This window comes from Aquila chrysaetos, chromosome 2 (assembly GCF_900496995.4).
Source record: "Aquila chrysaetos chrysaetos chromosome 2, bAquChr1.4, whole genome shotgun sequence".
In the NCBI taxonomy this organism is placed as follows: domain Eukaryota; kingdom Metazoa; phylum Chordata; class Aves; order Accipitriformes; family Accipitridae; genus Aquila; species Aquila chrysaetos.
In genome coordinates this window covers 62,765,583-62,778,842 of record NC_044005.1, presented here as the reverse complement: position 1 = coordinate 62,778,842, position 13,260 = coordinate 62,765,583, and positions in this window count along the sequence as shown.

Here is a 13,260-nt window from a genome sequence, read left to right as displayed (position 1 = left end):
AAGAGAACAGAACTTAACTTAATGCTTAATGAAGCATTTGGTTTCTACCATCAGCACTTCCCTGGATTGTGGTTTAGTTTTCTGAGATAGCTTAACTATCCTTAAAGCACACCAGGGTTAGAGAGGCATCAGACATACCCTGTGACTGTTGTGAAATTGGCTGAGAGGTGAAACCAGTAGCAACTGGGCTGCCAGCAAAGTGGGGAGTGTCACTGTCACCCCCAGAGACAGGTCCTCTGCCATGTACCCCCCAGCACATGCACGTTGAGAGCAGAGCTTCAACTTTCTCCCAAGGGCATGGATTTTACACAACTGACAGAAAAACATATAAGCATCTGTGAAAATAGCAAGTGTAGAGATGTTCACTGTGAGTATGCCAAGATATCAAATACTGAAATGTTATATGTTGTTATAAATCTAAAAAAAAAAAAAAAAAACAAACCAGAGAGATAAAATACATCAACTTCTAAGTAAAACACCTCTTAAAACAACCTATTAGAAGCTGGGGAGGTATTCGTATTTCATTTCTTGATAAGAATATCTATTTGGAAACTCTCAGCCACTATTAAGAGACTTGATAGTTTGATGCTGCTTATGTCTAATCAGTATTTTTAGAGAGAGTTTGGGGGTTTGTGAATTTACTTGCACCATAATCCAGAAATCTTCCTCATATTTCTTCGCTTCTGTATCTCATGGTTGGTTTTATCAATTTATTCTGACAAAAAACAAATACATTCATGCTAAGATATTAAATACACATGCATTCTCCCAAGGAATTTCAATCTTGTTTATCACAAATGCATCTTTCATTTCTGATTTTTCTATTCCACAGTGGTAACCAGATGAGCCTTTTGCTTGTTCATTTGCATCCAAACCCATCTCCCTTTCAAAAAGCTCAAAAATATACTGCCAGCTAGGTCCACTGTATTTAATTATGCCCTGACAGTTCCTACACATTTGGAACTATAGGGATAACGCTTTTGCTTTACACCATTAGCAAGCAGTAAGGTTGGGCAGCTCTTTCTTCTGATCCCCACCCACCTATTCCATCTGGATCTCTAAGCACTTCTGCAGTACAAGTATCATTACTTGCAATAATCATCTGCACCTCATTTGCATAGACAGTACGTCTTGATGCGCAGCGTCAAAGCAGCATTGCATTCTGTTGAGATCAGCAGGGCGTTAAGCTCAGTGCCAAAGGACAGTGGAAGATTCCCTGTATAAAGCATTCAGGTGGAATGTGTTAAACCACAACGAAGAATGAAAAAAACCCACAAGTCTACTGCAGTTTTTCCATTCAGCTGCATGGTCTGTTTTGCCTCTACATCCGCCTTTCAGTTTGTCAAAAGGATGTCAAATTTGGAGTACACTCTAGAAACTGTAAAGAGGAGTCCCACGTGATGCCAAGCCGGCACTTGTCTGTGCATTTGCCTTGCCTAAAACTAGGGTCTAGGAAAAAGCTCTGTAGAAAGGAAGGCATTTCAGTTGAAATACAAAAGCCAGGAGAGTTGCATTTCTGAATTAAACACTTTTAACTTCATTCTGTTCAAAATAGATATATCTCATGTCATTATCCTAACTTGTAAAAGTAATTGCTGAAACAATCACCCCAAGCTCCTTCTCATGGGACGGAAGGGTTAGACATTTCCTAGAGCACTTCCATACACTTTAAGACATTGCTGTTATTAAACCCTCCATATGTTAGAAGTGCACAAGGAATTTAACCGTTTCTGCATGCCCATTCAATAATGGCATGGTCTGCTGGCCTACCGACAGCAACGTTCCAATAAGGTCTTGCCGTGACAGAGCTGACAGCTAGGGTTGGCTTGTTTAACAGAATCTTAACATTAAAAAATATCTCTTTGGATCTTACAAAAACACTACAACATCGTGCCACAAGCTCAGTGAACTGCAACACTCTCTAAGTTTCCTTGAATTGCTCTAAGAAAAAATAATCTTTATTAAACATGAATTCAGAACAGAAATAAAACAAAATGAAGTAGCTTTTGGCAGGAAGCTGCTCTATGTTCTTTATCAGAAACCAACCATGATTAGTAGTCCACTGGACCAACGTCAGAATCAGGGTGCCCAGCAAGAACGGAAGTGTGTCACCTTCACTTCCACTCCCTGGAGTATATTTCAACCTGTATTTTCCCCTTTATTCTAGAATTTGTTTAATCACTTGCTCCAAAACAGCATTTAAAACATGCTTTCTAACTTGCTGAGTTATAGGGGGTCATTCCTAGAGCTGCATTCCTAGAGTGCCATAAATAATGGCCTTCATTTCTGGTATTATTATCTTTCCTGTTTTGGTATCTCTCAAAGTGACATTTTGCTGGGTGCTCCTGTGTCTGAGATGAAGTAACAATACTCACAGGTACTGAACCACATTTATTGGAGAAACGTTCCCTGGGTTATTGACTTGTACTCTAACGTGGTTGTCCTTTACATTTTCATTGCAAATTTTAGATCTAATTATTTTACAGGTGGTTTCAAAGCAGAGCAGTATAGCTTCTCACACACTTTTCTTTCCTCTTGGAGGCATGTACTTGCATTAGTAAGTTACACTCATGTTTTACTGCTCATAGATTGAATTACATTTATCACTCTGCAAGCAGAAACAGCATGACTGCCCTTCTACATGTGAAACATGCAATTCATCGATTTCTGGAGCTGTAACCACAGCTTTACATTTATCATATGTCAGTTCTGGTTTACTTAGCAGTCCCCTGTGTGGGACAATGTAGTTTAAAACGTTGCTATTAAAGAGGGAAAAAAAGAAACATTTCACATACAGTGGCAACATTCATCAACTGTTCTTTGCTGAGTGATGTAGCACTATTTATCAACTACTAGTTTCCAATCTCTCTAGCAATAACTTTCTTACTCTTACGGACGGCTCAGAGATCTAAGTACAAAATGACAAAAAGAATAGTTCAAACACGACCCATATAAACCTGCTACCTGTGCTGAACTACAGCCCCTTTTTTACAATAGGAAGAAGCAATTTTTGATCCCTGAACTTTTTGGCTGAAGGTTCAGATCTGCTTCATGACCCTTAAGGAAATTACTTTGCCCCCAAAATTAAGAGCTTCACTCCCAATTTTGAATACCCCCATTTGAGCGAACAACTCCGTATTGAGGCATCCTGCTTCAGAAGCCTCTGAATCCCTCGAGCACCCGGCTTCGTGTGGGCAGCCCCCATTCAAGGGGACTGCCTGCTGACCTCACGGGTGCATTACAAACCCAGACAAACCTCGGCACCTGCCATTTGGTTTTCATATCAAATAAAAGTGAGGGTAAGTGACAAAAACCTCATCCCTACCTCAACTATTTAAGTTAATATCCGTAGAGATGAAACACCTTTGCCTAGTTCTGAAGCTCTTCCACCCACTTGCCCCGTTTTTTAATTTGTCACTGTGATCAGCAGGAAGGCTCTGACAACACGTTGGGTGTACAGGGCCACTGTCTCTGGTTCCTGGTCAAGCAAACCTATTCTGTTGTCCAGGAAGTCAGGAGAAGGTTTTCTTCCCTTCTTTTCTGGAGATGTTGCACGTCCCTTCCAAATCCCAGATGGACAGTGGGAGAGGGGCTGCAGAAACACACCTAGGACCATCTGCAAAATGTTTAGCAAGCAAAATTTCAGCAACCTGGAACTTGTCACATCTTTCTAGACTTTGAGGAACAAAGTGTATTGTTTGCAGGTAAATGCTAATCTTCTGTCTGCAAATGCACACTTTGTCTGCCCGCTGCAGATACCCTCTTTCGGTTTTATGAAATGCAGCTATTCACATCAGCAAAATCTATATGCCTTACCAGGCATTTTACCATTAATTCTCAACTGTACCAAAGAAACAGGATGCTCTTTGAGATACCTGATGAAGGTACTCTTTAAGCACTTGTCATTGCATATATAGTGCATACAGAACACCACTGTTTGTGTATACCTCTGCAGTGCAGCATTTGAGAATGTACCTTATATATTACCATATTGTAGGCAACAAATACAAGCTTAGTGTAACAACGTATTATTTTCAAAATCATCCAATATATATATTAGAAGGTCAACTCTGCAGACTCATCTGCATAGACAGCATAGCAAAAATGTTTAAAAGAAAGTGATATAGAAATAAAACTCTGGATGCTACAGTTCCAGGAGAAGTAAAAACTAAAAGCTACAAAATCACACAGGCTTCATTTTGGACTGATTGAACTTACAAGTACAGTTGCTTCAGACATTTTCCCAAGAGAATTGAAAGCCACTGGAGGAAAAAGCATTTGTGTGCACGCATGCATATCTTGTGCATACACACAGACACATACATTATATTTATGCTTGCACATGGTGAGATTTCTCCTTTACACTGAGTAAAGCATACAGGATCCTAAGAGCTACCAGTTAATTTGGCGGCTGTATCTTCAGATATAGAGCACATCTGCCAAATGACAGAGAAATTGATTGATCGCCACAGATTCTTTTTTTCTTACTTGATGCTGACGTAATTTATATCAGAAGCAGAGTTGGAATGCCAACCTGGACCAGCAGCCGGCTGCGGCCCCAGCACGTTAGCTCCCAGTTTCCTCTGTTAGTTGTATACCTCTGCAGATCTATCAACCTGTCAGGCCCAACTTCTGAACTGCTTTAATGTGCTCCAAAGATAAACACTCCTATATTTAGGAAAGGAAATGAGAGGCTTCTTTTGCTGATAAAAATATGATTTACAACAGGCATTGAGACAGAACCCTTCCAATTAAAAACAGCACTTCAGCATATTTTTTTTTGTCCTTGATATCACTGAAATCAGAATGCCGGTGTAATTCTGTTTGTTAATTTTATCTTGATTTAACTAGGAGTAATCCCCCTGAGTCAGTAGCTGACCTCCAAAGCATTCCAGCTTCCTGTGGGATAACAAGGAATAACAAGAAACATGCTACTGTAAAATAAGCAAGGCTGGTGTCAAGTTTGTTCCTGTGTTGTCAGATAGACAAGCCTATAGCAAGTACTCAGCAATGATCAAATAAATGTCCAGAGACCTTTTTCTAGCAGACAACTCAGCAACTTCAAACAGATTTCTTGCACTAATTCACTCGTGGTATGGGCCAATAAAGTGGTATTAATCTCCTGCTTTAAATCAAGTTTCTGTCGTAAGGTTCCATTAATCTCTCCAGTGTTATCAAGTGTCTTAGTGGTAGGAAATTATATTTCTAAATTGAATTTTGTTCTCTTTCAGTGTAATAAGAAATATTTCCCAGACTTCTAATAGGAAGTATAAAACCTATGACACCAACAATACATTTGAATAAATAAAAGCTATAAATTAAAGCCACTTTCTTCCAAAGCCCCAATGTCAGAGCAAAATAACAAAGAATTAGTTACCTAGAAAGAAGAAATTAAATACAAGATTTTAAACAGAAGTGAGGCAACAGATAGTTAATTTTTTATTTACCTTTTTATAGCAATTGGATTTTTTTAAAAAAAAAACTCTATAGTTAAATAATCTCCAGGCATTAATAAAACACTTAGTGATTCTTAGTGTATATACTTTACAAGATGTCCTAACCTGCAGCCTCTACTATTTTTAATGGAAACAGATACTCTTTACACAAGTCTGCAAAGTTAGTGCCCCTTTGTTTCATGGGAGACAAATTTACAGTAAGTAAATGTCTCTGCATTAAATTTACTATGCTAAAGTTAAAATGAATAACCACAGGCGACAAAACAACGTAATTTTATGGCCAGCAATAGAGCTGCAGGGTGGATAGGGGTAGGAGGCAGCAGAATCTACTGCAGCATTGTCATATTTTACAGCTTTTACTTTTCAAGAACAATACCATGACCTCAGTAATGTTCAGATAGACTTGTCCCACAGACGACTTTGAATATTATCTACTGCTGACCATTACCATCTCACTGAGTGCAACAAACAGCACTGGGCAGGGACTTAGATCAGAAATACCACCTGCACAGTTGCACAGCAGTAAATAGAGAGAACTCTTACATATCAACATATTTGAATTTGCATTTGGCAGAGCATTCAAAGCCACATGCCTGGGCACCACCACTCAATCCACATCAGCTTCGCAGCCAAACCCAAATCCAGGTGGTACAAAAGAAAGGAATCATCTTAATATATCAGGCTTTGGATGAGTTAGATGGATTCAATTTCACTCAGATGCAATTTGCATTTAAAAAACAAAAAGACAACCTGTGTAGCTATAGATTTATTCCCTCTCTATAGTAATTAGACTTTTCTCAGAAAGTGAAAGGCAGAACCCTTACCACAAAACCTTTACTTTGGGGAGAGGTGGGGGTGGTGCTAACTTTTAAGTTCAGCTGGAAAACATGATGTAATGACTGAATACAATCAAGAGCACAGCAAGAACTGACTTGCCTTAAACATTCCTGCTTTCACTCCTATGACAATGGTCTCGGAGAGTCCCCTCCAGCATCACTGTGATCTTCATTACTGCATTTTCTAATATGTCCCAACCTTTAAAGTATCTGTCCTCATAATTAGAGCTGATCATGAAAACATGAAATAGTTGTGAAAGTTTTGTCCATAAGGAAAATTTATTATAAACATTTCCCAAGGCTAATATGGGCATATGCATGATATATTTGCAAGTAGAGCAGTCTCATACACACACAAAACTTACAGGAGTGAGCCGAGGAGGCTATGGTGAAGACCGTCTCTCAGACTACTGGTTACTTTTGGTGGCAGGAACTAAATAAGATCTGATGCAGAGCAAAAATATAACTTAAGTGTTTCCACAAAACAGAGCTCTTCAGTTTTGGACAGATTTCTTCGTGACAAAGGCAAGGATCATTCTCCCATTCAATAGAAAAACAAGGGAGAAAAGAGAGAAAGGGGGGGAGGGAAGAGAGAAAGAAAAGAAAAAGCAACAGAGAGAGAGAAGGGCGGCCACAGCCGCTGAGGCTGGGGAGAAAGGGGGAACATATCCAAGAGCTAGCAAGCCTCGGGTTAGCATTGGAGCAGTGGTACTGCAGATTCTGCAAATGATTAGTAATCAAAGGAGCCTGTTCCTGACGATGCATCCAAAGGGGCCTCAACAGTTTTTATAGTCCTTTTGTTTGCCCATCGGGCTACTTCTTCACAACACTAATTTCTTCCTCTTTTGAGTAAACCTGGTTTACTACACACATTTGAGAGGCATTTGCAGCCCCAGCTCCAAAGCAAATAGATGGTGTGTACTGCCGCGTTCAGTGACCTGCACACACCACATCTCCAGAGACTTCTTTGCCAGTTTGCCTTAGGTATGCCCCTGATAAGTAGCAGAAGAAATGTCTTCCCAAAACACTGATGTTTTCCCTGAAGACTGCTGCTCAGAGTCTTTTCCTACCATAACTGAGATCCAGCCATAAAGAGGAAATACAGTCTTAGGACAATATAAACAGAACCACATGCTCCTCTAAAATTCAGGATTTTAAGAATTCTTCAAGAGTACGTGTGAAAATATGTAGTGTAGGGCAGATGTTAACTCTCATATTTCAAGGTGCTCCTCTATGTGGAGAAAGAGAATCTAAAGAGCCTAAAAGACTACTTTAAGGTAAGTGTCCTTATTTGTACTACCTGAATTCAGTAAAGATTTCAATAAGTCTCTGCTCAGAACATAAATATAGCAGTTTGGCAATAAAGAGAAAAGCCAGTAATCAAAACCAGAAAGAAGTGACAAAGCAAGTTCTTCAAAGGTCAAACCCACACCTCCCATAGACAGCAGTCTATTAAAAAAGGGCTAACATACAAATACTAAATTCATTAGAGGAAATCATATAATACTGCTCATTAGAGGAATATTGTACTGTATGATCCTCCCATTCCAGCAATTTCTTATACCAATTTACAAGCAAGAGACGATTTTCTTCAAGAAGGTGTTGATAAAAATGCCTTTTCCCAAAAGTTAAAAGCCAAGCACCTTTGGAAGCTCAGCAAAGGTTTCTGAATAGAGACTTCCCTTTACCCACCGAGTTACATGAGCCTGATGAACAGGGTGGCCAACATTTAGTTTGGCCTTTGACAGGTTTAAGGCCTGGCATCCTGTAAAGATAGAAATCAGAGCATTCTACCACTGGCAAGGGAGACTTAGCAGCAAATAATTCAAGATAATTGCAGTTAAATGCATTCCTATTGCTTGATGATACCAATTCATTCTTTGCATGAAGCGTGCAGCAAAACCAAACCAGACGTTTACCTTCTGATGTAACTTTATATGCCAAAAAAAGCAGCTTAAATCCCTGAAGTAACAATGTCATATAATATTTAATGGAATGGCTGGCAAAATGATCTCACTTGTAGAGCTGGGTGCCACCAATATCCCAATTCTCCTGCAGTCAAAAAGAAAACACAATTGTCAGCAAATGTGGGTGTTCTGCAAGTAGCCCTGTACGTTTTGAGATCTGGTACTTTGAGACCATAATCTGTATTTCATGTGCTATAATTGGAAATAGGGAGGTTATGCCATCTACATACGTGGCTTGTATCTTTCATTATGAAATATTTTTAGTGTGTGATTTCTTGCTTCTGATGATGTTGCTCTTTGGGTGTAATGCAAGGAAATACAAATGTCATGAAAATCACAAATAATTAAGTTCCCTTACTTAAGCAGGTTCAGACATACTGAACTGGCACAGCTTTATGGCCCAGGATCGGGGTAGATAGTTATCCTAAGGCAGAAAAAGCAACAGAAATATTTTAGACAGATTTATACTTGGCACTCCTTTTTTTAGGGCTGGCAGGAGCTGGTGTTTGGCGTATATCACCACCTGGCTATATATCACCTTCAGAATTAGAGGCCTTCAGACCCTGCAGATTCTTTGCTGGTTTACTGCTTTATATCCTTGCCTTTTCAAGACATGCTCAGAAGCATTCCTGATGCTGTGAAGTTTGATTTGTCTGAAGGGGAGGATGACATGAAATTTAAAGATCTCATATTCCACAGTCACAGAAAAATAAGGTCTGTTTTAAAAAAAAACAGCATCTCTCTAGAGCTGCAGGATAGCGCCCTGGATGAAGAGGCTGGCATATTTCCAGAAAACCAAGAAACTTCCCACCCTTGCTCCCCAACGTCTTTTTTTTTTTTTCTTTCTTTTAAATGCTGCATGTTTCAAATACACACTTAAAGTTTTTTTCATGTATGTAACTGTTCATCTTACAAAGATAGAAAGCGCAGAGCAAAACAGACCAAACAACACTTACTTATCTTTACATTGTCAGGAAACTGCTTTCTACTTTGTAGAAAACACCGATACCCAGCTTGCTTTTCCCCTCCAGGAAAATTTTTACAGAAGAGGAGGCACGTACCTACACCAATCACACCAACAGTAGGCTTTAAAGCATGATGACAATGCAGTACCGGGGGAAAATAACTCAGGAGTTTGAGTTAGACAAAACCTCCTAAAATATAGGCATTGGGCTTTATTTTATTAAACTAAAAAAAAGTGTTATTTGTAGCAAATATATATTGAAGGCACATATTAGATTTAGCATCGGAGTCTCTACATAACAGAGAAAAAAATGCAGACTTTAAGTATAGATTGTACTAATGAGAGCTTGTACGTATAGAAACAAGGTAGGATTGACACAAGATGGACTGTGAGTTTAACTTTAGGTGGTTAGTCTTGGTACAGAAGTTGCCAGGTGATGTTGAATGGATACAAAAAAAGACCCAAACAAGAGGAGCATGATACTGATATCAAGGCATCTGAAAATTAATTTCATTTCTGCTGCGAGGAGAAAGTAAGATTTCCCATGAGACAATCCCTACTGCTTAAAAGCAACTTTCCAACTTTGCCAGAAGTTGGAAAGCAACAACTAGAAACTTATTTATCTGAAAGTTAAGGAATCGGCATTAAACCACGGGGATTTCCCACCTTTATCAAATGCACCCCTCCATTCAGACCATCAGTTGCTGGACATAAAAGCCTCCAGTAACAAAGCAGTGAAGACTCTTGAGAAGATGATGCCTCTAGCGCAAGTTAAAGCACCTGAGTCACACTCTTTATGGAGCATTCCCCACCAGTTCACTAGTTCTTGAACATGACTGCTTTCCAGACAGATCACAGGAATGAACCTACTGCTCCACACTTTACCAAGTATATAGTCAAGGTGACAGGGGAGGACAAGACGCTGAAGCAGAAGCAAGCCTTGGAGAGCATTTGGCTGATCCCGAGTCCTTCTGTATAACTTTATTACCATTTTGAAAATTTGCGACCAGTGAGCACTGAACAGCGTTTTCAAGAGAGAGAGTTTCGTGACTGGCTGTTTATGACAGCCCTCTGCTCTGGTTTGCTCCAGCTGCCAGAAGAGCTCAGCAGGATGGCAAGACAGAAGAAGAGCAAGTAGACTCCCAAGGCCCCATTCGAGGGCTGTCTCCAAGGAACGGTCACCAGAATTAAGCCCTGGGTAAAAATAGACACTACATCTGGACACTTCCAGATGTCCCTACCGAACTCATCTGTTCTGTGAGGCATCACACAGATACACAAAGGGTGTCTCCTTCTCTCAGAAGTTTACAGTCTAACTATAATAGCATGGGCCTACATACAGAGACACGAAGTGATTTACTAAGGTTACAAAGGAGGTCAGTGGCAGAGGTAGACATCAAACGTGAGCCTCGGCAGTCTCTGTGTAATCTGTCTGTCCGTTGAACTTTGCTGGCTGTTAAACACAAAAGATACACAACAGAGCAAAAGCCCCTGGTGAACTCACATCAAACCAGTCAAGACTGAGTAACAAAAAAGCTTGGTACTGGAGACGAGACAGACACAGAAGCAGAAATAAACCCTACAGTCCAGCAGCACAAGACATGGCCAAAGGTGTTTTCCTGTAAAAGACCCAAGGAAAAGATTTTCTTCAGGCTTTTACACACACACACACACACACAAAAAGTACACATAGCTATGAGCTGTAATTAACACACTGGCCTCTTGAACAGTTTTAATCAAAGTACAACTTAATACAACTTATAGAAAGCATAGCTTGACATTAAAGGTTATCACAGTTACTCACTCATACTTTTCCATTACTTCAGTCCATTTCTCTGGTAACACTATCAGCAGAGATGCGGGAAATCATCACCAAATACACAGAAAGAAACTGTAATGAATAGCAAAGACTGTAAGTACGTTTGGTCTTTCCAACACCGTTCTTAAATTGCCACAATCCAGTCAAGGCTGGAGATGGAGACTCTAATTATGCTAAAACAAAAAGACTTCCATAGGAACATGAAACATAAATAAAGCAAGCAATGTCTACCTGAATTTAATCCAATTGGATTTTCAACCTTTGTGTGTGAATTACTTCAGAGTAAAGTCAGGTGAACAGCTCTTTGCTGGCAAGGAAGGTAACATTAACAGTCAGAACATATTTTTGTTTTAAAAGTACACATACACTATTTCCAAGACATACAGGCAACATAAATAAGGTGCATTTGAAAAACATGTCAACAAGCTACGGACCAAAAGCAGAAATATGGTAATCAATTCCCATGTGTCTCACCCACGCAGTTTACATTTGGAGTTTTCTTAAATTAGAGACACATTTTAGCAAAGTTATGCATGCTGTTGTGCTTAATGGGTAGCATCTTGTCTGTACAGAAGGCAGCCCCTTCTCATACACAATCGGAAGCAGCGCCCTTTCAGCAGAAGCTTAACTTGCTTTAGCAAATACTGCCAAGAAAACCTACTTTAAGGCACAGGAAAAAAGAATCATCAAAATGACGAGTCAGCAGAAGATTCATTCTGGACTAGTATCAAATGTGAAAGACAAAATTCACCATCCCCACCAACCCTCCTCTAGAGCTGCTGAGCTCAACCAGTCTTCCCAGTCTGTGGCAACAGACTGCAGCCTTCAGACCAGGTGGGGAAGAAAAAAGGATCACATCTCGAGGAGGCCCAGGCACTTTTCTGACCTGCCAGCTGAATGACATATCTGGTGTTGAAAACACCCCTGTTATTCCACATTTCCACAGGACACTACTCACCTCTTCCCTGAAGATACTCTTCACTTTCAGAAGTGTGCTTCTACCATTTATTTTCTTTTGCTTACGTCTTACACAGACCATCGCTAATACGTGCCACAAATCAGGGGTAAAGTGCGTTAGTTGTCTCCGGGCCACCTCACCAGGCCTAATCTATTACGGAATTTAGATTCCCTATAGTACAATCCCTTCCTTTAGGTGACATACATCTAAAAGCCATACTGCCATAACATCCACAGGTGTTGAAATACTGATCAATAGCATCACTTTATTTCTACAGAGACAGCAATTAGAAGAATTAATCTAAAATAATGGTTGTACATAGACTCACCTAAATACGTCAGAATAAACTTACTAGCACAGACAAGCTGTGTAGTAGATACCTGTGAAATCTTCGCCCATGTGCATGTAAACCACTCTTCAAATATTCAGTTTTCTTTCCAGTCCACGTAATTTGTAGACCAAGGTGTTTTTATATACTGGACAGCACTAGGGTTCAGTTTCCTTTTACCAGAGGTTATAAATTTGACTAGACAGCAACAATTGCTTTTTAATCTAAGCAAACTGATCTGTCAGAGGCAATCAGTACAGTGAAGCTATCCCAGAAGAATCCTAATAATCCCGATGAATCACTCGGCGCTATATGAAACTCAATAGCTGAACTCTTGGCACAGAATGTCACAAGCACTTAATGCAGCAAGTATATACAGCTGCAAACAGCGGGCTCAGGGACACATGCCTACACAATGTTTGCACTCCTGCTGCATTTCTACACGTTTTGGCATTAATCAGTTTCTAATCATATCAGCATAACTTTGGGGATTTTTAACAATTTCTCATGGAAAAAAAATAACACACATTTAGGGATATTATTTGTTATTTCCATCAATGGGTACACATTACATTCAGAGAAAATGGTCCAGAAAAATCTGGATTAGAAATTGGAAGGGTTCTGTTGTAAAAGAAAAATAAGCAACATACAGTAGTCAATGACACGAGGAGACCAAAATAGTTGGAAGACACTGATTTCAGAGGAAATATTTCAATGGAACATTGCAGCCCTTCTCATGGTGTTTTGAGCTTATCTGTAATATTTCAAACATACTAAGTGAGCATTTTAAAAAATTGTGCTCCACTAAATTATATGCCATGTATGGAAAGACACACTATAGTGCAATTTTTTAAACCCAAACTAAAGGTGCATAGGAAACCCATTCTATTTTAATTCAAATTTTATTAATTTATTCCATTAGTTAGAATTAC